Source organism: Stegastes partitus, unplaced genomic scaffold (genome assembly GCF_000690725.1).
Source record: "Stegastes partitus isolate 25-593 unplaced genomic scaffold, Stegastes_partitus-1.0.2 Scaffold74, whole genome shotgun sequence".
NCBI classification, from domain to species: domain Eukaryota; kingdom Metazoa; phylum Chordata; class Actinopteri; family Pomacentridae; genus Stegastes; species Stegastes partitus.
In genome coordinates, this window is record NW_007577805.1 from 156,474 (window position 1) to 162,144 (window position 5,671).

The window sequence follows — 5,671 nt, forward strand, 5'->3', positions numbered from 1 at the left end:
GCTATTAAGTCACCATCAGCAGTCTCTGCATGAACCGACCCAGCACTCAAAGAAAACCAGATGAGCTCAAGTACAGACAACAGCCTTCGTTCCCACGTCACATGCCACAGAGACCAGTCTCTCATTCTGCAGTGTAAACACTGAGGTTAATGCTTTTGAGTTTAGCTGGGCGCCATGAGTATAGAAGCAGCCAGGTGTTGGCCTATCAGGTCATCTCCCTGACATGACAACCCAGGTCAGTTTGTTCTCGTCCCCAAGATGTCAGTCGATAACAGCCTTAACTGTAGCTCTTAGTCTGAGCCCCTACCAAGGATCACTTTACCCTGGGAGATCCTGCTGGACCTGCTGCCCCTGATATCACAGCACTGTTGGGTGATAGAAAACTAGACAAAGCATCAGTCATATAACCAATTTCATTTTGCAAATTAGACTGCCACACAACTACACTTTTGTTGTGTTTAGAGTACAAACTTACAGCAGCATAATTTTATCCACTTTATCCTATGTTGTGTCAGAAAACAAGCCCTGAAGCAATAGTCATGTTTCATCACACTGAAAAGAAATCTTAATTCTAAACAAGGCTGTTTTTCCAGTGTTTGTTCTGGCTCTTTTCTGGGGGTATGTGTATATTTTATTTTCAGTTTTCTAATATACTCTCTTCTACTACTCTCTTCCTCAGTTTTGTTTCACTATCACACAAAATCACTTCTTTTAAATCACAATTTTAACGTTCCTACTTTTGTCCAATGGTCTATTTTTCCACATTTGCATTTCTCATTTCCCTTTGAGATTGAGCAACTCTTCTCCTCCCCGTCTCCACCTCATCCGGGTTGTCCAGGGCATCTCAACCCGTCTCCTTCAGCCATCTGCTAACTTCACTCCTCACCACCAGTGTCTAGACTCCAGGTGGGGGTCTTACCCTCGTCTCCTACCTTCATCTGGGACTCTGCTTCAAGATGTTGCTTCTCACAGAGATTAAGTAAGATTTGGCCTCAAGATTCACCCCGAAGCAGATCTACGTGACAAATATTTACTTAAAAGTTTAAGTAAAAGTCCAGCCTTCTAAAAAAAAAGAAAACTCCAAATGAGGACTGTCAGTACACGGTGTATAAAACGGCCAGTACCTCTCAACCCCATGACTGAATGGCCACTTCAGTCCCTCTGATCACAGCTGACTTCACTCCATTGAATTAACACACAGCTTTCTGAGCTACAGGCTCAGGGGCCATGTCGAAGCCTCAGTGGTGAATATTAGATTGCACGCCTCCAGATCTCATTAAAGGAAGCAACAGGACAATGTCTGCATCTCAAATGAGACCAGAGGCCATCAAGCATCCTGACTCCCTGTTGAATTTACTGATTTGATTGATACTGTGTGCATGCATCAGAGGCTAACGGGGCTACGATGTCATTTTCAGTAAAGACTGTGAGGCCATTTGTACAAAATACACAATTGGCGTAAAATTTGAATATGGTATTTTATAGCATGTGGTAAATGGCCTTCAATAAACTGTCTATGACAAACATGGGCCCAAGGGTAGATTTGACACTCACAGTATCTTCAGTCAGGGAGGTTTCTTCCAGTCCTCCTTTTCCAAATGGCAGTTCACTGGGGGAAAAAAATAAAATCACAGCGTCATCATCCAGACTGTAAACATAAACACATCTGCAGTGACATGATGACGTACAAGCTGCACTGAGAAATGCAAAGAATGCTCCTTCCACAGTGCTTAGTACGACATAATGAAATGTGTCAAATAAGTCCATGAAGACACATGAATGAGGCTTTCCTGAAAAAGAAATTAGTGGGTCACTGGAAGTTTTTTTTTTTTAACTAAGATGTCCAGCATTAGCCACAGATTATTAGCCATAGCTTTAAATAAAAGCTGCTTATGCCTGAAGGCAGGGGTTTTATGGTAGTTATCCACTAGTAGCCACTAATTAATACAATTACAACTAATGAAATTACACAAAGTCCACTATTAAGTGAAAAGAAGTAGCCTGAGAGGTGGTGCCAGAGCAAACAGTAGACAGTTCATTGTAATCAAACTGTACGGTTTCCTGTTGATTCTATTATAGGACTGAGAAGACCCTTCTTTTACCTTGATACAGAATAATATAGCAAAGAACTTTACTTTACATCATGCAATTCACATGTACTAATCTGGTATCCACCTATTTTTCCTGCATTTAAATGACTGACTGACATTATTACAGGTGACTATGACTCAATACAGTGAATGTAGCATATAAAGCTTGTATTTTCAGCAGATAAGGTCAGATCTCATTCACAATATAAAGTTTTTGAATGAACTTGTTTCTTCTTACCTCGTGCAGTAGTTTGTACTGTTAAATACCTTCTACCACAATCCCAATTCTCATTTTGACTTTCTGTGCATCAGGAAATAATTAGGCCTTCCCTGAGTTTGAGTTTTAGCCAGTTGGGTTTTTACTAGTAAAAAATGTTTTACATTCTAACCTGAAACCTCTTGTTTAAAAAGTTATGATGTCTGACAATAACTGGTGGCAGATATTGGTGGTCTCATTTACAGGAACCAGATGGATCAAGCACTAATACATAAACAACATGTGTTGGGACCCCTTTATAGGTTCAAAGGACAAACAAGCAATATGAATCAGAAGAAAGAACTCTTTACTCCTCTCCCTACAGTTATCACAAACGAGAGTCTAACTACATTGGCTACTCCTCAGGGAAACGTAATGTGACAAGAAGAGATGGTAGAAACATGTTCATATAAAAGGTACCTGCATTTAACCCAGCTAAACATGTCCATGCAAAACCAACACTGATGGGAACTTCAGATTGTGGGAAGCACTTGGATTTTTTCTATTATATTCTCAATGAGGTAGGTTGTCACATTTCAGTCCTTTCAATTTAATCTTTGAGAATCTTTGAGGATCTTAACAAGCCCAGCACAGACATGACCAGAACTGCACTATATATTGGCTTTATAGTGCTTCTTAATTGGCCCTTGCAGGGCTACTGCTGTTAAAGAGAAATCTGGAGATATTATTAGGAATAAGGGAGAAGCAGTCCTTCAGAAAGGTGTAGAGTGGCCCTCCCAAGAAACAATGAATTCTTTTAGTGGAAGTGGGGTGACCAATATTACACCATTTCAAAGGTGTAAAATCTGCATCGTATTAGTTTGGCAGTGAACTAGAACATAATGAAGCAAACTTTAGGTTTAAGTAAGAAACCCTTCAAGTTCCTTTTCAGAAAATGTCTATTTTCCAAAACAAAACACAACTTTCCTGCCAAAACCTTGATGAAAGCAACATTTTCCAATAATTTCCAGCTTATCACTTCTTCTCTAGATAGAAACATACAGATGGAAAGAGACAGGGAGAGCGGGCAGCGGAAGATATGTCCATTGATCGGTAAAGGCAGAAAATCGGTACCAGAACTGGCAGGCTATCTTCCAAAAGATGATGCCGTGAAAGATATAAACAGCCGCTAATTAGTGGCTGATATCTACCAGTAGACAGCAGGGGGGCTTTGAAATCCAACTCCGTGTTTTTACTGAAAAGGTGTTTCATGAATGTGTAACAGTCATGTGGGCTTGAAAAACAAACACCTCTCCGTCTGCCCACTGGGATGTATGGTCCTAAAATAGACTTCAAATGCCAGGGGAAACCTGTCGGGCTCACTGGCAGTCATTGACACCCAATAAGCTAGGTGAAGAGGGCCTAAGGACATGTCTATTTTTACTTTGAAGGGGTCAAGAATAGACCTTTTACCCTGAGCGATGGTAACTGAGGGTGCTGCAGCTAAATGTTACTGAAGAATGCCAGAAAACACGATTCAAACCTCAGGCAGAGAATCTCCAGATATTAACCAAAACAGTGTATCTCAGTAAATTTTGTTTGTGCACATTAATAGTGACGTGAAGAATAAAAAGCTGCATCACATTATAAGGAAAATTCAAACATTATTACATTAAAAAGCAGTACAAAGGAATAAAGAAGATGTAAAAGATGTGATACATAAAACTATTTCATTAAATTGCTTTGAGTAAACACCGCATTGTTGAAGCGGAAAATAATTTGCCATGATTATCCTAATCCTGAGGAGCAAAATTTGCCAGATATTGTCATCTTTGTGTGTTCTACTCTCTTTCATTGCTTTCACAGCTATTGCACCATCATTACTTTCTTTCTGTGCTCTCATATTCAAAGAAGCCATCTTATGCTGTCCTGCCTTCACACTAATATCCACAGCAAACATTCATCCTGGGAGCCTGCTGGAGGTGAGCTCAAACATTATTATCATGGCGGTTTCATTGCTTGTCTGTGGACCAAAGCCATCAACAACCGCAGGGTGACCGAGCTGGACTGGAGGAGCATGTAAAGTGGCAATGTCTTGTCATGTTAATGTACATGCTCGACGTCTGCGCTCAGCACTGTAGCATGAAGACCCAGTTCAGACAACATGTATGTTTGACATACTGTTTATACTGGTGTCACATTTAGTTGACATCACGGTAGAATCTAACAAGTACGAACACTTTGAGGTCATGACCAGTATCGAGAACTCTGACATAACAGGTTGTAACTTAGAGATTACAGTTGACAGGTAAACATATCAGAGCTCTCTGGTGGACAATTTGTATGAGCTACTGTTTGTTATACATTAGATTCAGAAAGTATTCACTTCACTTTTCCAAGCCAATGCAGAAGTACCAAACACTGCAGTTCTTCAAATGGCCACTTGAGGCTGTCTCCAAAAGTGAGTCAATGTGCATAGAACCCCATGTTAAAATGTTAAAACTTTACAACAGAAATAAACATGTCTACTGGCGGGTACAAAGAACTGCTTTGGTTTTTATCGCTAATGTTCTCCTCCATGACAGCTCTGCTGGGTGTGAATTTTGCTATAACGCTCCAATTTAGCTTGTATTAAGGCTTAAAGCTATGTATAATTAAGGTGTGACCACTTTGCGATACAGGTGGTTGCTGTTATAGAACAGTCCATGGACCTGAGATGTTTGCATGGCCCACCGCAGCTCCACCTCTTTGCTCATTTTTGGATAAGACAGCGATTAGAAGGAGTCAGGTAGTGCCAAGATGGTGACACTTGGAACCACCACACTGAGCTTCAACACTGCTTTTCAGGAAATCGACTGACGATGTCACTGAGGTGTGATCCATCTACACACACAGTCTATAGTAATAACATGTTTTTGGGAATTCTAAGAATTCAGAGTCTTTGTAGAAGGCTTTTCGGGAGTAAGGACAACTTTGAGTATTCTACGTAAGCTTTGTGCACCTGGACTTGAGCAGATTGTCCTGTTCTTCCTCGAGGGACCTCTCAAGTTCTATCAGACTGGATGTGAATCATCCGACAACTGAATCTCTTTAGGTCTCTTCACAGACATCTCAGGGGGTTTAAACATAGTCTGTACATTTATGATGGACAAACACTCAGTGGCGTCACAAAGAGGATCCTTGAAATGTGGGTTTTAAAACTAAGCATGATGGCTTCAATCGTCATCAGCTGGCAGTGCATAAGTCCTCCTAACTCTGAGGATGCTGCTGTGGAAATGTCTCTGGTCCATGGACTGTGCTATGACACATAAAATATGGAGTAATGTGGGAAAATATCAGGTTAAGCCAACTACTGGCATAAAATGTAGATTGGCAATGTCTAATA

The 5,671-nt window shown here is 40.6% G+C and overlaps 1 protein-coding gene across 1 annotated transcript in view; it reads right to left on the reverse strand.

Moving 5' to 3' along the window:
- Nucleotides 1–5,671, reverse strand: part of syt1a (synaptotagmin Ia) — a 205,581-nt gene that overhangs the window by 151,170 nt on the left and 48,740 nt on the right. The window contains exon 2 of the mRNA XM_008276467.1: nucleotides 1,555–1,609. The gene's annotated coding sequence lies outside the window, so the exon portion shown is untranslated. The remainder of the gene's footprint in view (nucleotides 1–1,554; nucleotides 1,610–5,671) is intronic.